Genomic DNA, 23,655 nt, shown 5'->3' with positions numbered 1-23,655 from the left:
ATTCTTTCTTCCAAAAAGGTTTAAACTGCTGTTTCCCCCCATACCATGCTAAGACAGCCCCTCCCTTCTTTCCCTCCCTCCCTGGGTGTAGCAGTTCTGGGCTGGGGACCCGACCCTGCCCTTGTTTTCTTACTATGGCATTGCCCTGTGTCTGACCCCCTCAGAGTTCACGTTAGCGGAAACCTCTGTAGCGAACCTCTAAGGTCACTGCTCTTTCCTATTCCCACCCAGAGACACACACAAAGCTGTAGCGTGCGACAGTACAACCAGATTGTTGTACTATAACCCTATCCTGGACTTTGTGTCTGTGTATGTGCACACAGAAGCACTCTTAAACACAGAGTGAGCTCATTCCAGAGTGGAAAAGTGTAGAACGGATGGGAGCCATTATGCAACTCCTGCTCCGCAACTGCAGGCTAGGACATGCAGCCCAGTCACCCACCACCACTACTACTACTACTTCTAGAAGAGCACCAAGTCTCAGACATGCACTCTGCGCCATAAATCTGCATCGCATGCTTCTTGTCTGTATACCTTTCACCACCCCTCTCTAAATCTGCCTGTCCTGCTCCGGCTGTGACTCTCACTGCCCTCCCTTCTCTCTCTCTTCCTTCCTTCCTTCCTGGTTTCTGTCCTAAGGCTCACCTCTGCAGTAGTGGAGAAAGATGACATCAGCCCTCAGTCAGCCTCACATCCTGAAACAGACAAACAGCAGAGCTGGGGGCTGCTGGGGGTCTTTCTGAAAGCAGGGAATGCATAGCAGTGTGGTACAGTTTCTACTCTGGTCATGGGGAAGTAATGCTGAAAACCCTGAGTAAATGTAAACAGGTTTCAACACGGAAATGCAATTTTCTTAAAGTCTCTTTGTTACATAAAACTGCACCAAAACAACTATCTTCACATGGGATTTAGACAACTGCATGGCACAATTTAATGTGCTTTTTATGTTCACAATTGTATGCTTCATTGGTTTACTCACATTGACATCTTGCACTTTCTAAAAGTTTGACATGACTGAAATCTGAAAACAAGTAGTCAACACCTCGAGCACAGTGAGAGATTGTGAGCAACAGCCCACCAAAACCACAGATGAGTCTCAACTGGCCTGGCAGTATGCCACTGACCTGAATCAGTTTCATTTGACAATGTGAAACTTGCTCAGGGACAAGGTGAGATATGTTGCACAAACCATCAGGTACACAAGCAGCAGCTGCCAATGTGAGAAATACAACATCTCATTAGGGTGTGTGTAAGAGTGTGAGTTTGTGTGTGTTTCTCTACATACATGCTCTACATGCTCACCTTGACCAGTACAAGCCCCAGTCAAGCTCCATTCAGGGTCTAGTGTCGTTTCAATGTCTTAACATCTCCTGAAACCAGAAAGAAAATAAAAAGGTCATGAACTGTGGTGCTCTCTGAATGTCTGGACGACTCCAGCTTCCTATGAAAATAGCATGAGCTCTTTATATGTTTTGCTTTCACAGAAATTCATGGGAAAAAACTGATTTCTAAAATTGTACAGGAAGCCACAGCAGATAGCATCCTGTTTGTGTCCTCCCCTCAGCCCGTTCCACTGCGTCATCGCTTCCCTTTCCTGGAAATGTGGCAACTCATCCACCCTATTTACATATTCTGCTTATCAGGCTGGTTCCCTGTCAACCTGGTTCCTACTCACACCTCACATGATTGCTGCTGGCTATCAGAGGCTTTCCAAAGTTAAGCTAACTCAGTATTAAGAGAACAAGACAGTGTGCAAATGGCTCCATACCAAATGGTTGCTAACACTGTTTGGTCAGAGACCTTCCCTCACTGTGTACGTCACTAAGCAAGTAGCTTTTTATTTGTTGCGATGTCATTATTTATGTTAACCAAGAAGCTACTGAGCATGTCACCTTTCTTTCCTACGATTTTTAAAATATACAATGCTTATACAGCTTTGAGAAACATTTGTCAGACACTACACATGTGCTAGTAACCATTCAGTCAAAGCTTTCATAACCTTCAGTACTTTGCAATCCTATTCATAATCACAATAAAGAAGGCCCTCTGGGGTTTTGTGTTTTCTCATCAGAACAATTGGATAAGCTTTCATCAAAGCAACAGAAATGAATCTCCCTTGAGCTGGTCACAGACATCTGTGTGTACAGTTTTTCCATTTCAAAATAGCAGTTACAATATTAGACTGCAATATAATAACTTTTGCTGTTGGTTTAGGATTTTCCTAGCCACATTTTCATACCGAGGGACCTGTCATGGGGTCCTAACACAAAAACTAGGAGGGACCCCTGGTCTTCAGTGCTCGGGTACAACTGCTCCCAAAACAACTGACCTTTAGCACCATCATCCCCCTGCCACAGATAAGCCTGTCCGATGTTCTTTCCTTCATGAAAGCTAATAATAATCACATTGCTCTAAACACACAATTCTTCATAATACAGCCACAATAATGTGTGACTTCAATGAAAGATTTATTGAAAAAAATGAGTCTTGAACAACTGGTGTTCTCTAAGGACATGCTAATTACAATTACAGATTAAAAAAAAAAAAAAACATTGGACATGGATTTGATAAATGTTCCTGAAAATAAATAAAAAATCCTATCATGATGCCTCCATTTAGGTTTAGTCTTATTAGTCATAAATCTAACACAATCATCACAGCCACACATAGGCAGTAGTTACAAGCCTTCAACCTAATCTGCCCACAGTTTGTGTGTGTGTGTGCGTGTGTGTGTGTGTGATCCTCCACCAAAGACCACTGATCACATCAGTCCTAAATGCCGGGCTGCTACTGAGCTAATGCTGCAGCTGAATAATTTAACACAGAGAAAGAGAGAAAAGCGTTCCCTCTCTGTCAACTGTCCAAACATGGTTTAATAATTCACATATCAACAATTCACAGAAACTAGAGTGAGAAAGGAATGTGTGAACATTTTTGGAGGATTTTCTGATGTTTTAGTTTTGCTGTATCCTCATCTCTCATTCACGTTCATTATTATTGTTAAACTTTGTTAATCTCTGTTTTTTTGTCCTTGTTTACTGACACAGGTACAAACACACGCCACACGTGCATGTACACGCATGCAATTCCAAATCAGGAGATATAATCACTCGTTTGAATATGGACCGCAGGAGGGGGAGGAGGAGGAGGAGTCAAGGCAGAGTGAGTAGAATATAGAGAGGGAGGCGGAGGGGGAACAGGGAGGGGGAGGGGAGAAAAGAGGAGAGGAGAGAAATAGTGCTGGGTATCACTTCGCAAAATTTAGAGTCTGGTAGCAATACTGGGTATTTGACTTTGAAACCGTTCCTAAACAAAACTTGTTTGCTACTTGTTTTGTTTTAAAATAAAAAAAAACATCTGCACACTAAATAGGCTATTTTTTTAAAACAAAAATTTAAAGCTCTCCATTTCAATTCAAAAAGTCAGACTGCAAAGGAACAAAATGTTAAAGCTACAGTGAAATGGAGCAAATAGTTAAGTGCAAAACAGAAAGTCACAGGTGTCTAATGCTGACTGCTGCTGAGTTGAGTAATTGTTGGGGTAAGAACTGAAGTTATGGGTTGCTGTTGCAAGTCAGGTCTGTTTTGAAAGATCACCTTGAGTTTTACCAGCAAGGCTTGCAGGTATCTTTCAGGCCAAAATCACTCCCTATTTACTATATATAGTGCACTATATTTACTGTCTGCCAATGGGTTTGAATGTACAATTTTTGAGTGTCAGAAATGAACAAATTACAGTCATGCAACTCTACACCAGCCAGTTATGATGCAAAAATGATGACGATTAGTAAGAGCCCAAATCCTCAATTTACTGCTCGCTAGAGAGTAAACTATTAAGTGTTTATTATATAGGGAGTAGTGAATGAGTGAACAAGGGAATGATTTCAGACTGTCTCAGTGTTGAGTTGTGATGGGCAAATGAGGCGTTCTTGAAGCGATTCCAGACAATTCTTCTGAAAAGGGGACGTGAGGGGCATCTGCTTCACTCGTACTGAGTAAACAAAGGGAGCAGAGGGAGCAACTCCAAAGACATAGGCTATCTGTCCCCTGATTCTTGTGTTCTCTCAGCGTGATCTTACACACAGGTCTCATTTGAATCAGAGATTTTGCAGCCTCAGTGAGTGATTGGGGAGTTGTGGAGATACAAACATGCAAGGCAACTAATGTTAGCTAGCTAAATTAGCTGACTTGTTACACTAATGGGCACGTACAGCAATTTTGTTAAAGACTGTTATGCTTAGTAGATGGCTATGATGCCTCGGAGGTCTTTTTGCAATCAGATTGAAACAACCCTCTGTTTTTCAAATGATAACATTCCTCACTGAATTTACTGTGTTTGAAGGGGCTATGAGGGAATAAGCGACTTGTGTTGTTTTTCCTGTGTGTTGTTTTCCTGTATGCCTATCAGGTATAAGCAAGAGAGCCGATCACCCTTGTGGATCTCTAAACAATAATGCCCATTCTCTTACAGATATGACGCTGTTGACATTACTTGGTCCTTGGTACTGAATGACACTGCATTTTGCAGTACCATAGCATTTCAGTTAGTATTATATAACTAAAAATACAGACGTTTGGCTAAAGGCCAGAACTGCAGCAGTGTCAGTCAGTCAGTCAGGACCAGAATAGTGAGGAGGACATTCCTGCTCCGCCTGAAATAAAGCATGCAATCTGAGATCCCTGAGACAATGAGTGGCAGGCCCAACAATAAACACTGGCCCACCCAAAACAAAGATCAGACAAAGTGGGGCACACATACACACAATTGCATCAATTAATTACAATAAGTAGTTCCGACCAAGCAACCTGATTGGTCAACTAGACATTTAGAACGTGCTCAAATAAGCATGACTGCACACCGTGCTCATCACTAAAAATATTACTCCGCCACGTGCGTGCCTCCCTTGTTTGTGGCAAGCCGGAGAGCAAACATTTTTGTGAGCACAGTGAAAATGTTTCTGAAACGCCAACAAACATGTATTAAAGCAGAATATTTCGTTAGATAAAAACATGATGTGAATTCTGAAAGTGATTACATCTATCTTTTTTCAATAACGTTTGACTTTTGGACTTTACGACGCTCTGGAGTTATTGGAAATGTTTGGATCACATGGAAACTCTGTTCAGCCTTGATGTTGCGCTCTGGCAGCCTGCATCAGCTGTGCCGGTGAGTCGGTGACACAGCGCTACTAGCTTGAAAATACGTGAAGTTCGCGGACGTTGTAGCTAAATCTATCCAATCTAACCATTCTTTTCTTCAGCAGATATCTTAGTTACAACAAGATTGAGCTAGCAAGGCAGTTTTGTGTTTATATGTGTTTAATGTGTGGTATTTTTTCAGTTTGGGAAATCCCATGATCTCTAGAAAACATTAGCTCAAGTTGGATGGCTGACTCAACATGATGGCTGTTGCTAGGGTAAACTAGGTTTCATTACATGGCATTCTACTGAAATGACTGTTTTCCAGTTATTAGTCAGACCCCAGGGAAAAGGAGATAACACTAGCAAAACGTTTTTTATTTTGAGAGCGAATTGCCCCATAATATAAATACATTTTGATTATATCTTTTATTTTGTTGGTAACTTGTTTAATCCCAATATTACACTTGAGTCCTGACCGCATCACTGTCGTGCCAATAATGACGTTAAAGCACAACCTCTCGTGTAATATTGCCTAATTATAGACCCCCAAAAACACACCCAAAGCACATGTGCACAAACTGTCTTTATTATAACTGTGTGAGAGAGAAAGGGGTTAAAGCACTATTCTGAAAAAGTATTAGTTAGTTTCTCTCGTTACAAAATCATGGCAGACATGAGCTACTAGAAGCGCACACACACAGAGTAATAAAGCAACTAAAAGGTGTCCACTTGAGTTTGGGACATCAAGAGCAAAAAAGGAAACAAAAGGACAGAATGACTTCCTCTTTTTCTTCAAAGAACTTCTCCACCTCCTGCTGAGCATACAACCAGCTACAGTGCATACAGAGTTTTCAGACCCCTTCAAGTTTTCCACATTTTGTTATGTTTCAGACTCATCTTAAAATTAATCAAATTCAATTTTTCTCTTCATCAATCTACACACAATACTCCACCATGACAAAAACTGTTTTTTGGAGTGTTTTGTTAATTTAATAAAAATAAAAAAGACTGAAATATTCCATTTACTTAAGTATTCAGACCCTTCACTTAGTACTTTGTTAGAGCACCTTTGGCAGGTCTGGACTCTGGCTGGGCCACTCAAAGACTTTCATAGAGTTTTCTTGACAGTATGCTTCAGGTCGTTGTGTTGTTGAAATGTAAACCTTCATTGGGCCCTATGAAATCTGTTTTAAGTTTTTCCAGCTTCTATGTTTTCCGTTTAAATTTTTCAGAATTCTGTGAATTCATTTATGATTTAAGCTCATTTTGTCATCAGCAAGTGTCTAATCATGTGGTGGATGAATAAAATTTCAACAAGAATTTCAAGATTTCAGTTCGATGCAAGATTTTGATTGTAGGTGGTCATTGTTTGTGTTAGTGTCAAATACCTCAGTTTTTGGATGACTTAGCGGTCTCCGAGGGCCTCTTCGACATACGTGTGTGTGTGTGTGTGTGTGTGTGTGTGTGGAGGAGCAGCTTAGCCCCGCCCTCTGTGAAACAAACAACAGCATGCCCGTAAATGACACCAAAACTTAGCAGCATAGTTTAGTCAGGATAGAGGGAAAGATGGATAAAGAAAGAGCAATGCTATTAATAAGGTGATGCTTAGTGCCTGGTTTCCTACCCACACATCGTTGGGAATTGTGGCAAAATAGTTCAGTATTTGTTTCATCAAACCAGAGGATTTTACTTCTCATGGTCTGAGAGTCTTTCAGGTGCCTTTTGGGAAACTCCCTGTCATGCGCCTTTTAATGAGGAATGGTTTTCATCCAGCCACTCTACCATAAAAAGGCCTGATTGGTGGAGTGCTGCACTGATGGTTGTCCTTCTGTAAGGTTCACCCATCTCCACAAAAGGAACTCTGGATCTTATTCATCAGGACCATCGGGTTCTTGGTCACCTGTCTGAACAAGGCACTATATCCCCGATTGCTCAGTTTGGCTGGGTGGCTAGGAAGACTGTTGGTGGTTCCAAACTTCTTCCATTTGAGAATGATGGAGGCTGCCGTGCTCTTGGGCACTTTAAATGCAGCAGAAAATGTCTTATATCCTTCCCCAGATCTGTGCCATAACACAATCCTGTCTCGCAGGTCTACGGATAATTCTCTCGACCTCATGGCTTGCTTTTCACTCTGACACACACCATCAACTGTGAGACCTTATATAGACAGGTGTGTGCCTTTCCTAATTATGTCCAATTAATTCAATTAGGCACAGGTGGACTCAAATCAAATTGTAGAAGCATCTCAAGGACCATTGGTAGAAGTCAGATGCACCAGAGCTCAATTGCGAGTGTCATAACAAAGGGTCTGAATACTTATATAAATGGCATATTTCAGTCTTTTATTTTTAAGGAAGTAACAAAAAACAGTTTTTGCTTTGTCATTGTGGAGTATTGTGTGTAGATTGATGAAGAGAAAAATTAATTTAAAAAATGTATTGAATCCATTTTAAGATGAGTCTGAAATATAACAAAACGTGGAAAACTTGAAAGGGTCTGAAAACTTTCCGTATGAACTGTATATACTGGCTTAAGTACAACTGGAGCTCTCACCAAACCCAGCCTCCGTGTCTTTATACAAATACGGGGCAATTCTGAAGCCATGTTTTGCTGAGTGCAAATATCCACCCTTCAGACTTGCAAACTGGGCCCTCTTGGACATCAGTCATGAATAAAATTAAATAATAATCAAAGAAAGAAAAAAGAATACAAATTAGAAATATTTTATAATATAGTTAATAGTATACGGTATCTTTAGATTGCACGTGTGATATTTTCCCTTTCTTCCAAAGAGTTTTTGAGGTGAATGAAAAAGATTTACGTATTGATGTTATTGAATTTAATCAGCTCTGCACACTTTCTGTGGGGCAGGATTGCAAAACTAAAGGTTCTTGGCTAAACTGAAAGATAGGAACCCTTTTACACTGACACACAGTCCTGATTTGAAGCATGCATGTACAAAGAAAAGCCATTTGGAAATCTAAATCCCACGAGCTAAACGGACTGTTGTAATGTGAGCTACAGCTAAGTTCTCTGTCTACACTATAGGATGGGCTACCTTTATAACTGGTTTGATGTATAACAGGCTGAGGAATGCATTGCCTATTAGAATCCTCCTGTTAAATAAATAAAATAAACACTGTCCACAACAACGACTAGTTAACGAGGAACACCTCGTGGAGCTCGTTAACGACACTCGACCAAATTAATCCTGTGCAACTTGGTGTAACTAAATTAATCAAAATAAATCACAACCTTTTCACAATGTATTTATGCGTCTGTGGCATACTGCGTAATGTGCAAGGGAAACACTGTAATGTTATCTCCGTTTGGCCTTGGAAGTAGGTTTGTGTTGTAGGTAGCAAGCTGTCACGAGCCAGGCCACGACAAAGAGGGAAATAAAGACTGTTGTACTGAGAAATCAAATAATCACAAGGTAGTTAGCTATGCATGCTAACGTTAGCAGCCTAATTTAGATCAGGCAAACACTGTTAAATCTGTTCCTTGCACCTTTGCGCTTGTGTTTTCAGAGAGGCAAAAAAACGCTTTAGCAAAAGGGCCATTAGCAAATTGTCTTTCTTTATGTCTTCACTTCAGTGAGCCCCCCAATGGTGAGAAATGTGACAGATATCCATGTACCAAAAGTACTGTGCCCTTCTGGCCCTCAGCAAGGCAAAAAGGACAAGGAATTAACTTAAGTTGAAATCGAATGGCCATTACAATCAATAAAAAAGGTGTTACTTCCATCCGTTTGAGTGAATAAAAGCATGAAGCCCTGCAGAAGTGAACACAAATAAAATGCTTTAAAAAGTCTGACTGCTGAGAGTCAGTAATGTCAGTAAAATTAGAAAGTTTTTTTAAGATAGTTAATTAGTGCTGCATTGTAGATGAACAGACATGAAATCAGATTTAAAAACTAGCTTTACATTTTGAATCATCATGCCATACCACACCCACAGTGTCTGACACGTGTGAACTTTCAATGCTGTGAACTCCATGCTGGAAATAATTTTGTTTCCCTTGCTAGATGGCAGTAAAAACAAGGGAACCATGGAGGACATTACTGCTCTTGCTTCACATACTTTAGAACCAAATTTCACTTTGTTTAGCAGCCATCTATCATCTTGACATTCTGGGGATTCCCCTTTAATTTTTAGTGACGATAACTTCCAGAAGCAAACATTTTTCATAGAGTTGAAATGCACCCTTGTTGTTGGTGAATATTGCTTATTAGCTGTTTTCCTGCCAACATTACACATTATTTTATGGCTAGTGGGACTAAACTGGAGCCACAGGGTGTGATGGCAAGATGGAGAGAGCCACCACACAATGAGATTCAGGGATGGGGATAAGGAGGACATATGTCAAGCATGTGTGTACAAGTGTGGATTTTGAAAAACTGAAGCTGTAAATTGTTCAGAGAACAATTGAGATGCTGAGGCAGCTGTGAAATTCCAGCAAGGCTTAAAAACCAGACTGAAAAACACAGGCTATGTCCCTTTGTTTGTCTGTTGCATGTCTGGTGGTACAGCAAGATGTTTCTGTCTCTTTATTCCTCTGCGTACTTAATGTGAAGGTCCATTCAAACCGTGTCTGAGTTGTGAATTGACACTGCCAAAAACAAAATAAATACAAAGCCAAATTTGGTTCATTTCTGTTTTACCAAATTAATTCACTTAGCTAAGTCTTCCAAATGAAAAGCCTCAACAAGAGTGACTGATTTATAGTTAATATTAAAGTCACACAAGGAGCAGTTCACAGTGGAATAAAGCACACCTTTCAAAAACCACGGTATTGACGCAAATATGAGCGTGGACAGGGAGGTGGAGTTGGGAAAGCAGTCCACCCTCACAGAAGCTTATTGGAGTTTGTGAAGCATTTCAGAAAAGGTATCAGTAAGAAGCCTCAATCTTTAAGGCCTCCAAGTTGATGGTCCGATTTGGCTGACCAATTAAGGCCTAAAATACATGAAAAATATAAATGTGTAAAAGGTCAGCTATGTTATTTACATTTAAACAGTTTCCAAATCTAATAGCTAATCTATGTCAGACATGTGTGGGGTGAATTATCAATAAATTAAACACCGCTTAGCCCATCTGCGACTCATTTACACTGCAAAACAACATTCTGTCGACGTAAATTATATTAGAGATTTTCCTCATAAAACAAATTCGCAAGGTCACATAAAAACAGTAGATGTACATAAACACAAAACAGCTATTTTTCCTAGTGTTTTTTTCCTTAAACTTGTAGTGTACATGATGCCCATAGATGAATGTGGTAAGGGAGAGAAGGTAGTTCAAAGCAGAGAGAAACTGCCTACATAGGATTGCTTTTTCTCCTAGAAAAATCCCCCCCCACCCGCACACAACACACACAGTGCTCAGACAGACTGTGTGTGCATCTCCCCATTTTTCTCACAAACTGCAACGTGTAGAAAAACAGAGAAAATAAATGAAGGTGGAAACAAAGAGATGGCAGATTCCACTGTGTGTGTGTGTGTGTGTGTGACACATGCATCTCCAATAACTATCCATCATTAATACGGACAAAGAACAGAAAGGAACAGCAAAGGACCCACGCAGACACAGATTCAACCAGCTAACTCATCGCATAGCACCACTGTTACGCTGCATCTCTAACAAGCCATTCATTTTTTAAAGCTTGACATGGTAGTGTTTATGGCGAGGTGATAAGAATGAGGACACGACATCGTCCAGAGGAGACCACAGCGACCAACCAAAATGCAGGTAGTTGGGATCACTCAAGGCTAATATTATGGAAATTAGTTAATTAATCAATGGCTAAACAGCCTTTTATCTGGAGAGCCAGAGTGCCAAGGCCTGATCAGCCTTCATGCTGCCCACTCTGATAATCCTCACTAGCAACTGATGCAGATGCAATGGAGGAGAAATCTCATGTAGCCTCAGATAATTCAATGTGAAGATATGTCAATCATTGTAATTACTTTTGGCAATATTTTTTTTAAATGACCTCATGTTGATATAACTGCTTTTCAGAAGCAACGCGTGTGCGTTTGTGTACACGTTTCAACTGTGCCACTCAGTGAAAAAGCAGACATTCATTTTCAGACCGCAGCGCAGCTCTGACGATTTTCTCTCTTCCTTTCCCCCTCCCTCTTGCTCTCGTGTCTTTCTCTCCTCCATCTCTGTGCTCCCTCCTCCTCTCCCCACCGTCCCTGTTGGATTGGTGGAGTAAACACAGGAAGAGAGCGGGCTCTGTTCCACCACGCCAGAGCTGGGCGTTCCTGCAGGGCTCCTGAGCCGGGGTCAAAAGTTTACAGTGGTTTTAATTTCACCTTTCCTCAGCCAATCACAGCGCCACACTGCAACGCCTGAACTCTAACCCCTGCAAAGAATTCCACTCAAAAGATGGTCTGACGCCAGTTTCACAACTGCACCCCCTCCACCCCCCCCCACGATTTTTCCCCTTACTACTTCTTTTCCTTTCTTTCAACTGGCCAGTTTCATGTGTTGACAGAACCTAGGTGAAAAAGATTCCAGAAATGAGGTATGAGGGGTAACGGAGAGCACAAGCAGAACTGGGATTTTTAATCCTCACGGCCGTACTTTATTAGAAAACTATCAATACCTGCTTTCTTTTATCTCCCAGGGTGATGAACAGCTAACCATGGTGAAATAAAAAACAAAATGACATAAAACCTAAAAAAAAAAAAAAACTACCTAAAAAAACTCATGAGAATCACAAGGATCATTTTACAGACAAGTAGAGACCGTTATAGTTTGCTTTGTTTCAATCCAATTGCAATAAAATCCACAGAATTATTATAGATTATAAAAATCATTGTGCACTTGATAAGGTCTACTACTCTATTCTTTGGTTTTCCTTCTTTATGTTCCTTAATCTCTGATACTTTACAGAGCCTGCCACACCACATGCCGCTCAGTTCCAGGTTAACACTATTAAAAGTGTGTTTAAATGACTTATGAGGACAGGCGGGATACAGGGGTCACAAGGACCAAGTGTTGAAAGACATACAGAGAAGGCAAAGGGGGGGGGGAGCTCTGCTGGACTTGTATCACAACACTCAGGAATCAAAATCAGAGTTGCTCAGCCTGACTGGACACATACACACATATGTGTATACACACACACACACTCCAACTGTGGGTTTGTTTTTGTCTTGGTAACACTGCACTTTGTTCCCATCTGCTGAGTGATTAAGCCTGCACTGCTAATCAAGTCCCTCACACTGTAAGGGAGCGGGTGGGCAAAGAACGACACGTGCTGAAACACACTGGTCTCTGTTTCAAACTGCCTTCTTAGTTTTCACCCACGAAAAAAAAAAGAAAAGAAGTTCAGGGTCAATGTTCCTGCAGACCCACATACTGCTCCAAATGAAATCAAGTTTGATGGGTTTAGAAAGGTTTTCAAACTGTATGAACAAAAGAAAATATACTTCAGTCTGTTCATTTTGTCATGTCTTAATCGAGGAGTCTGTAAGACGCCTTGGATTGGACTAAACTTTTGTCAAATCAAAAATTCTCCTATAGTGTAACAATTTTGTTACAGTTAGAATGAGAGTTTTGTTGTTGGGACCCCACACAGTTGCAACATAAGTTAAGTTTAGTTTAGCAACAAAACTTGCACACATGTATTTACAGTTTCTGCCAGAAGTAAAAAAGATTAAGGTTAACCTCTTTCAGAACATGTCCCTCTTTTTTTTACTAAATCATTGAGGAGTAGCAGTAAGAGTACCAATGAGTTTTAATATTGATAAGCTTTATTGGTAAAAATACCCATTCGTACCAGAAACTGAATGAAAAAGTCCTACCTCACAGTTCTTTTAAGGACATACAGTTCTACTAGTTTTTGCTTAAAGCCTTGAGTGTCTTTAACAATACTGCATTACTGTGCAACTTTAAAGCAGCTCATTGTATGTTACTGGTGTTTTGATGTGTAAAACATAGGGCCGAACAATGATTTTGTTGAATTTAATAATTATGTTTGTGCAGTATTGAGATGATGAAAAAAATATTCAATTGAACCTGAACACTTACTAAACACAAAGCATCAAAACTATACCGGTCAAGTTTAATTGTGGAGGCCAAAATCTTGATGACAATTATTACACAGATAATTGTGCAGCCTTCATAAAACTTTGTCTGCAGCCTACTTATTTCTAAGTCTGGTCGCTGTCAGACACATCCAATGCCAAGTATAAAAACTTAACAGCAACGTGTTAGCACATGTTGTTTGTAGCGTATATCTAGACTATCTGTAGTAAAATTACACCACATGATTTTTAAACTGAATCAATTAGATCAAAATATTATTATATTTATTATAATATCACATCTGCAGGAAAAGTTAAATACGGTATCCTATATCTTACAGGATGTCACAACACAAAACCTGCATTTACCAAGGTAAAATTCTTAAGAATGTACTGTAGATCATCATGCCTTCGAGCAAGCTCATGTGTGAAGTTCACTATGATGCAGGACTTCTTACCGTCGATTGTGTACTGGCTTTAGTAAGAAATTTTCATGGGAGATATATCCTGATTATCTGTGAAGTAAATAATACAGTATGTAGGCTGTACAGCTCAACTAGTACTGGCAACTAGACATCCAAGTTGGAAGCTGTGGTGGAAGACACGGAAACGGATGACCACTCGGCTGAAGGTAAATTACATACGGCCCACATGCTGTTTGTTAAATGCTATAAAGGCTAACTGTAATGCTATTGCTACCCTAGCCAACATCCATAAATCTACTTGCAACCATTGCAAACCATCCATTTTTTTCGTCAGTTAAGTTTTATGCAGATAAGGATCTGATTAAAAAAAGTTTAAATTATTAATTATAAATGTAAAATTATAAATTTTACATTTTAAAAAACTAAGAGATGGCAAAACTTAAAGACAACTGTTTTGCACATTTTATGCCAACTGAAGAATGAGTAAGGAATCTTCTAGTCTGTCTGTAAAATGTAAAAAATAGTAAGTATTGAACTGTGAACCTTGTATCCTGTACTGACTGTCTTGTTACACTACTTGTGATTACTATTGTCTGTTAAAACGAAATTTACTGAAGCTTACAAAACCATGTGGGTTGACTTCATCCACATTGCGCCAATACACGCTTATTCTGATCTGCGCAACTGACTGTGTTTTTGGCCCCCACAACTGTCAAAACTGCCATCTCTACTTAAGACCAAACTCATACATTGCTCTAAATATAACTTTCATCTAATTTCAAGGGTGGCCACATGGAACAGGGTAGTGTCAGGGTAGTATAGACTGCTACCATGGTGCTGATTGAACAGGGACTTTTACTTTGCCTATTTTAGTCATACCGCAGTCATATAGAATCACTTGTTCCAGTATGGCAATAGCAATCAGATGAACATATATGAGAACCACAAGAAACAAGGAGAATGGAAATATGGCGATCACTTGCCAAAAGTAGAGCCACCTCTATACAAAATACTGGACGGGACTACTGGCCAACTTTTTTGAGTGTTGTTTGGTATATAAACTACTGTATTGGTGCAAAGCTGTGTTGGCTCAGCTATTCTGGGGAAGCTCCAGAGCAGCAACCTTTTGACTGGAGTGCCTTAACGACAAGCCACATACACAGGGGTGATGTCACCAGGCAGAGTGAAGAGCAGTAATGGTGAAAGGAACATTTTCCACTTCATCCAGAAAGAAAATCAGTCCAATTAAGAAATGAGTGTTTTTGAAAAAAGGAATAATAATAAATTATGTGACACAAGCCTTGCCAGTGTTGACATGCTGTAGTAAGTCTGGAGCCTTTAACGATGGCGTGGAAGTATGTCATTCACAACTTGACTTTTCTTTGAACTCAAGGCTGCAATAAAAGAAGAAATCACACTAGTGGAAAATCAAAATGCTGTCTAGCACAGTGCAGTGAGCAAATGTCTGCACACTCACTGGAACTTGTGGTAATTTCTTTTAATTAAAAAGGAACATTTAAATTGCAGGTGAACTATAAGATAGGAGACAGTCCCTGCTTGCATGGTCACATACGTGCACCCTTCATATTGATAGCTTTTCAATGTAGTGAGTCCCCGGGACCCACGGGTGGTCATTTGAGTGGGTCCCAGGGAAAACTGAGTGGGTCCTCAAATTTGTGTTTTTTGACAAATTGCAGTGTTAAACTCGTGTTTGATGTTATATTGGTTATATTCATGTTAGGTGTGTAATGGTACACAAAATTCACAGTTCGGTATGTACCTCGGTTTTAGGGGTTTAAATACTGTAGGTCATTATTTATTTTGAAAAGAAAAATGTAAACATTCAACAGTGGCTCATTGGCCACAATTCTTACTGTAACAAATAAGGCACTCAATTACTGGCATATTGTTAATAAGAAAAACTAAATAGAACAAATAAATAATAAATAAGTCTTGCTTTATCGTAAGACTCTGACCTGTTGATAATTCCTGAACTTGTGCTCATATATAAAGAGCTGCACAACGGACTGATTAACATGCACATGTGAAGGCACATTGTGCAGAGCTCAAGCATTTTGAGCATATGCTTAAATCCTGTATTCTCTAGACTGAGTATGGTCACATATCTGAAGAGATAAACACTCCTATAGCATTAGTTATTACTTTGGCACGGTCTGAATCTGTAGTGAGTGGCTGCCTGAACGCTGTGAGGAGAAGGACTCGCCTTTCAGTCTGTTTTTGCCTCGTTACGCTATTTGACACGTTCGGGTATTGCCGCCGTAAATTACGTGTTTGAAGTGTTTCCACAGACAAACCCGACTTCAGTTGAACAATGTCAGCATACAGTTTGACACCAATCTGTGTCCATGTTCACTGTAACTAGCCGGGAAAGCATAATGCTCCCATACAGATGAGCGGCAATACTACATGAGCTTGACGAACCGGGCTAAATTGACTAGCATGCTACAGCTGATACACAACAACTGGTGCACTGCCAAACGTTCGAGTAAAACTTGTGTTCTAAAAGCGAGGTGTCTTTTGTTTATTGCTATGATTTCAACATGGATTTGTTGTTCACAATGTAGCATTATCAAGAGAAAAAATAGTGTGCGTCCCCTTGACTTGGTTTACTGCATCTTTTTGGATTTGAATGCATCAGAGACGCAGGACGCATACCTAGCAACATCACTGGTGCACATATCCTCTTACAGCCACGGCTGCCTCTCAATCCTGACAGACCCAGAAACCCCACCCCACTGCCACATAAGTCCAACATCAAACTGTTCATCTTGGAGAGGTGCAGAGAGAAAGAGGAACACAATGTAAACAAAAGGAAATAAAAGCAACCAACAATTTTATACTGTTGAATTACAGGGGATGGAGTAGTGAGAGCAGTAAGGGTGAGCTTTGTGAAAATTTGGGACAGAGAACCTACACACTTTGCAGTGGTCGAGGCCAAAGCCCCTTGTTGTTGTTTTGGTTTGCAAACTAAAGCTGCATTTCCAGTGCAGGAACTTTCCCCAGGGACTAGGAACCTTTCCTCTACAGGGACCAGGGTCTAAATTAAGTTTCGGGGACATTATTTTACCCTCCAAAAGGTCCCTGCTCGGGGGGGTAGTACTTTTCAGAAGTACCGGAACTGTCGGGGTGGGGCTTGCTGCGCTGAACATTTCGGATTGGTCGCAGAGCAGCAAGAGGTTTGACCGTCTGGAACGATGTGTTGCTGGGTCACAGGCCGGCCTTCTCTGGCGCAGCAGCTCAGCTACTGTGCTGTTGGAAGCTGTGGTGGAAGACACGGAAGCGGATGACCACTCGGTCAAAGGTAAATTACATGCTGCTTGTTAAATGCTATAATGCTAACTGTTGTCATGCTATCGCTACCCTAGCCAAAAGCTAACGTCAGCTACATGCTAACACCAACCGCTAATGGTGTAGAATCGTTGTGTTCCTTAAGACAAGGGTTGGCTAAATCGATCGTACAAAATAAATATCTTGTAAACGTTGTTGCAGTGAGACACGTTTTTACCCAACATGTTTTCAGATGAAACAGGCGGGCACACTAAACTGCAGGCTGCAGAGACTAGTGTGTTTACTCCTGCACGTAATGCTTATGCTTGCATTACCTTATTCTAATATTTACACTGTGAGGAAGAAGTGGCTCTCAATCAGAATCAGAAATACTTTATTGATCCCCCGTAGGGAAACTCTTTGTTACATTTCATCATTATACACTGGTAATCTCAGTATTTAAAAACAGGTGAGAGTGCATAGGTCAAAATAAGCAAAGGTCCTTATGCTGGATTGCAGGTGATGTGTTTAATAAGTTACAACTATAGAGTTATGCATCTGTGTGATGGGTGTAACCTAATGGGTGTAATTTGCTTAATCTTCGCGTGTCTTTAGACCGCGGTGGAAACATACACAACAATGGGCTGAAGGAACTTTTTAGTTCCCTGAAAGGTAGTTCCTGGGGATAAAAGTTATGGGTACTTTGGGTGGGTTCAGCTTAACTATTTGGCATGTGCAAACACACATTTTTAAATTCTTGTGTATTTGATGAATGCAGAGTATACATGGGACAAGAAAATTGGAGACCGGGAGAAGATGGAGAGTGTCCATGTAGCAGTTGAGAAGTTCATCCACAAATGACAGTGTCTTTTCTCTTCCCGTCTTTACCAGCCTCTCTCTCTCTCCTTTCTTTACACTGAATAACAGACAGAGAGAGCATCTGGTAGTAGTTATCTCACAAACCAAGCTTTTTTTCTCCCTTGCTGTCTCTCCCCCCAAAGCATTTTTTATAAAAAGGGGGCCCTAAACAAAACACAAACAAGGTCTTGCTAACATTTTACAATGGTAACAAAACTCGGCCAGCTACCCTCCCACTGGCTTGTTCAGGTGAACCCGTTTTACGAGCATTCTTCAGCTGGGGGAGCGAAAGTTAAAGGGGGAGTTGAAGTTAAAGAGGAAGGGGAAGGAGGGGAGGGGGGACAAAGCTCTTGGCACCCCCTTCTCTAATAAACTCTCGCCTTCGTCCAATCACTGAGGACTACAGAGAGTGAACTGTTCCAAATCCTTGCTGGTTATAAACTGGAATTGGGTGCAATGATTGCTTCAGGCTGCCTGTTTGGCTTGTAGAAGTGTGCATGGCTCACATATGGCTCAGCTAGCCCAACACTTGGGTATTACCTCAGAGTTGAAGAAGAGGGGACTGAAGGGATGAATGAGATGTGACTTCAAACAGAGTCAGAGTGCAAACTGCACCGCTTGACTTGGGACTGTCTGGCTTCCTCTGAATAATGAATAAAAATCTGGTTTCAGCAGCTCTCATCTCATATTCTCACTCTCACTTGTTTGGGGCAAAGTAGCTGTAAATATTTTAGCAGTGGAAACATGACTGTCTTGTTGAGCAGAATTTTCTATATTTAGCTCTACAGAGGTAGGCAGAGAAAGCAAACCTACCTGTTGAGTACTACCACACCAGCACACCAGTGTGTGGTATGTTCACTTTAATAAACACAAATACAGATCACTGTCACTGCATGAGTGACCTTGAGATGCGGGGACTAAACAGGATGTTTTACACAGCTTGAGCTGACCACAGGAAACTTTTGTATTCTTAAACCTTGGTTGTAAAACAGCCTCCAATGACAAGTCAGAGTCAAGTCTAAATGGTACAGAGTAATGGCCTGGACATGCTTTCCGTGTCCGCGGACAGCCGCAACTTGTACCGGTCACGTGGACGACTACACAGTTTCATTCATACTACAATTGAGGGTCCGCTCCAGTCTGGCATTCCACGCATGCACATTTCCCGATCCACACTCCATTCCAGTTGGTGGCGGTAATGCACCATAACGTTGCATGCCAACCGCCATAAAAAAATTTTAATTTTAAAAAAATAATAATAATAAAAAAAAAAATCAAGAAGCAGCATGCGCACCAGGAAAGAAAATGGCAACCTCACGATAGCATTTTCTATTCTTTCTACATGGCAAATTATATAAATGTGGGTAACGGCGGATCTCCTCGCACAACCTCTCTTCAAAACAAGCATCCATTTTGTTATCTGGAGCATGCTCGGTCGGCGCACTTGCTATGTGTACTGTCAGCGCAGTCACAAATTTTGGGCTGACCATCGCGGACATGGATGGAGGACAGCATTTACGGCACACGGACCCTAGCGGACACGCAGAAAGTATGAATTTGGCTTTACGCTTCAGAGAATCTTCAGAGAAACTTGGGAAAAGAACATGGGTAAATCCCTTAAACACTAAAAAAAGAAAAAAAGATTTCTGGAAAATTTAAAAGGCGTACTCCCTGAATGATACGTACTCAGTTATCAGTCAGTGACAGCAACTCTGGTGTTTTCCTTGACTAACCCTACACTACCTGCACTGCTGCCTAACAAAAAGGTACTAAGACCAAGGAGTCATATTTCAATTAGGGGAAACAATCAGGCTTTCCTTTCAGTTTTGAGTGTCATCAAGAGTCCTCTCACAGCCACTGCTCACCCAAACAGCTGTTAATCTTAAATTGAACACATACCACATGACTGTCTGTTTCTCTAAACGAAACTTTTTATCTAGGTCTCTCTGTCTCTGTTAAGGCACACAGACTGACGAAACACTTAAAGAATGCCATCTATTCAGACGTCAGTGATGCAAAAATGCAGCTTGACAAAGACAGATTAGAGACAGTTAACAAAAAGTGGCTCTGCCACACAAAAGTGGTAAGCTCTCCACTTATTTTTCCTCCCTTTCTCTGATACCAGACAGTATTTAGAAGTCAATGAAGAAATATTTACCCAATACAGTTAAAAGGGAGTGTATGAAAAGAAAATGAAAAGTAGTATGAGATTTTTTGAAAATTTTGTCGCAAAGATTTTTAAAAACAAAAGTTTGACTCTAGAAAGTATAGTTTGAACCTACTGTGCTTCCATGTACATCTACAATTACACATATATACAGTGTTTACAATAAAATGGGATGCCTAAAAGCATGCTCAAAAGTGGACTGGAATCAATACACAGAATCAGAATTGACAAAATCCAAACATTACCCAACCCTACCAAAGTAGCTACAGATATCACTGAATAAATTCAAACAGCCAAATCTAGTGTATTTTTACACAGATATGTTATCTGTCACACCTGCTTCCCAGATATAGTAGTTTACCAAGTCTGTTTGGTAACTATCTCAAAAATAAAAGTATTGTTTTGTCGACAGGATGCCAAAATATTCAACATCAAAAGTAACCTCGGTTACAGTTTTTTTGAATAGTCCTCCTACAGATAGTTTATATTTAGTATTTGTAACATTTCAACAGCTTATTAGTTGAGATTCAACAATTCAACTGTTTCACAAATAAAGGTTTGGTTAGGCTTAGGCACAAAAAACATCTCGATTAGGGTATGTTCATGAATTGTCACATATAATTCATTGATAATCTGTTAAACATCTACAGACAACAGCGACACAGTTGAAATGTTAATGGAAATATCAACAATGCCACTAAATGTATGCTCATTTGATTATCAATAAGGTGATCTGATGTAACCACAAAATCTGCCACCACAGATACTTCTCCCAGTCCCATGAGAAAAAGTGATAAGTTAATGAATTATTGAGAGCACAGAGGGGCCGGCAGACAAAGAGCGAAAGCCATGCATCCCAGTCACTTCTTCACCCCATTTGCAGTCAAAGAATCCCCCCAAAGATTGATTCATTGTTAACGCAGCCTGACACCCTGTGTGAGGGAGAAAGAAAGTGGTAGATAAAGGGACAGAGGATGGGGGACAGGGGGCTCCTTTCCCCAAGAATATGAGCAGAAGCACTTCATTGGACAGGTTCCCACAGTGGTCATTCTACCACTTACAAAAATACCACATACGTGGGCTTGAGTAATGGCATTCCATCAGACTCAAAATAAAGACAAGTTAGCTCATCTGACGGCTGAAGAGTGCCAGCACCATTCTCACTTGGTTCATTCCCAGCTACACGCCATTTAAATGCCCACATTATTGAGACATTGCAGCTCATTTAATGGCCTGCGTGAAATCATATAAGCAGGAAAATTCCTGCGACAACCTAGTAGCTAGATCATGTAGGAATATGAAAAAAATACCTAGATGATTTCATAAACTGGAAAAAGCACTGAGCTGTAAATACCTGCAAGTATTGGCAGGGATGGCCCCAGGCAAAGAGAGTGACAGCACACCTAGATCTCAACCGTTTCAGTGGAATGGTCTAACTTGCCTCCCTATTGTCTGCCTACATATGAGCACGCTCTCCAAGAATGTCCTCTTACCACCTCAAAAAGTGAGTGCTCAGCATACACCTTATCGACCACAAAGAAAGCAAACCTGGACTCTACCTGAACCCTGGGAGTTTTCATCCTCCCCTGCACTGAAACACATTCATCTCCCTCTGCCTGCCTGTCTGTCTGTCTGTCTGCCTGCCTGTCTCTCTCTCTTTCTCACACACACACACACACACACACACACGTACCTAAATATGATTTATCAGCAGTGAAAAACAACATTTATCATAGTGTGATGGGCCATTATACCAACCATTACAATCAGGGATAAGTAATCTCGCTACAACCACGCAAATAAATAACAGATGCTGTGGATTCTCCAGAGCAGCCACGCTGAGCTAGTCAGTTCAAGTTTAGTTGTCAGCAGTGGGGGACAGTGATGTACTGGTATACACAAGGTGGTTAATCATGACCTACTGGTTAACATCATACGTTTAACAACCACCAAGAAAATAAGACGGAAATGTGTGTTTTTCTAATTAGGCCTACATACGACTGAACGTCAGCTAAATTGGCTTGTGGCTATTTATTTGGTGGTGTTGCATTCAGTGTGTGTCAAATTAAAGCCAAGAAAACTATTCCACAAACAAAATGCAGGTACACTGAGTTAACGTTACACCGTGTTTAAGTGTGTTTACCCTCCACTACATTCACGGTGGAGGCTAGACAATCGTAACAAACGAGCAATAAACCATATTTTTCATTTTGTTACCCAAGACAACTACTACGGTGTAACTAACGTTAGCTGTGAACACAAACAATTCCTGCAGTCCCATTTGTACCGAAACTGTAAAGCAAGTCAGACCGTCTGGTAAAAAAATGTATTGCCCAAAGCTATTCAGCTGTGTTGTGGACAATGAACACAGCCCAACGGCGCTACAAAGTTAACATTAACGTTTTGAAACACAAACGAGTTCACTCATAAGCAGTGTGGAGTATTAACAGCTAGGCTATTGCACCCCAGCGGATCAGAGAGCCTGTATCTCGTAAACTTTGTAGCTAGCGGATAATGGAAACACCAATAAACACCGTAGCGGATAAAAATGGCACATCAGCAAGATAGGCTTAACGTAAATTACGTACTATAATCATTTATTGTTTCGGAGCCAATAACATCATAACAAACATTCCATAACAAATAGACAGTGGTAAGGTGGTTCATTGTAACACGGTAGCTTAAAAACCACAGCCTGCTCGGAAGCGGAGCAACACCAACTGCCTTTGTAACAAATTTGCGCGTTCAAACACACACTAGCATTAGTTCAAAACTTGGGTATAACCGAATCATAAACCAACTGCTGAAAACTCACCGGCTTCGACGCTTTCATTGAGTAGAGCAGTTTCTTTTACGCCTCTACAAACTCTCCGCCATCTTCGGCAGGACCGTGTTTGTTTAAATGCGAAACACTCCCAGAGCGGAGGGAGCCAGCTTGTAGCACAGCGACAGGACGTCTGGGTAATGTAGTTGCTTTCCTTTTCAAGCCGCATCAAACAGTTTGACACATTCTGCAAATGAACTACACGTACACCAATACCCGTAGGTGATATGAGCAGCAGTCGCTGATATTATTAGGGGAGAGATTTAAAAATGTATTTATAGGCTGGCAGAAAAGCAGCTTTATGCAAATTACTTATCATAGCCATATTGTATTACATTATTATGTTATTCACTGCACATACAATTACAAAAATATTTTTCACAAAATGTAAACAATTGAAGATTGTTTTTAAATATTCAACAGAACACAAGTGTGCATTTGGAATTCATTTAAGGGAAACATGTAGGCCTACACATTGTATGAGAGTTGTACCGAAGTACAGTGTAAAAAGCTGGACATTTTTCCAATGTTGTTACTCTGGGACTTTACAAATGTGCAGGCAATTCGACAAGATCGAGTATGATATGTAATGTGGCCTGAATTAAGCAGGATTAAATATAATTGCCAAAACATGATTTATGGTCTCTATATTGTTAAACAGAACACTCCATCCACTGCATCACATTTGACCTTTTAGTACCTTGCAATTATGTCAGTTATAAAGTGACTGCCACTCACATAGGCTACATGCCAACATATGCGGCCTGATACCTCACAGATTCAGGGTCCAGTGTCAGTTATATCAACTGGGGTGAGTGTGGAGCCGCCATGGACCCTGAGTGCCCACAGAGGACGGAAGAAACTGTCTGATCTGAGATGATGATTTCTTGGGCACAGTAGTTTAGAATTTTTAC

General features: G+C 40.6%; 1 protein-coding gene across 6 annotated transcripts in view; it reads right to left on the bottom strand.

Moving 5' to 3' along the window:
* Positions 1-22,874, bottom strand: part of ncoa3 (nuclear receptor coactivator 3) — a 37,924-nt gene extending 15,050 nt beyond the window's left edge. The window contains exons 1-3 of one of the 6 annotated variants that reach the window (XM_044166895.1): positions 22,733-22,873; positions 1,303-1,370; positions 646-739 (exon numbers count right to left, since the gene is read on the bottom strand). The gene's annotated coding sequence lies outside the window, so the exon portion shown is untranslated. Of the gene's footprint in view, positions 1-645; positions 740-1,285; positions 1,371-22,732 lie in introns of all 6 variants that reach the window. The other 5 variants (XM_044166888.1, XM_044166912.1, XM_044166922.1 and 2 more) reach the window with 5 other exon arrangements.
* Positions 22,875-23,655: the final 781 nt, after the last annotated feature.

This window comes from Siniperca chuatsi, linkage group LG2 (assembly GCF_020085105.1).
Source record: "Siniperca chuatsi isolate FFG_IHB_CAS linkage group LG2, ASM2008510v1, whole genome shotgun sequence".
Lineage (NCBI taxonomy): Eukaryota > Metazoa > Chordata > Actinopteri > Centrarchiformes > Sinipercidae > Siniperca > Siniperca chuatsi.
This window is presented reverse-complemented; position numbering and strand designations above follow the sequence as displayed.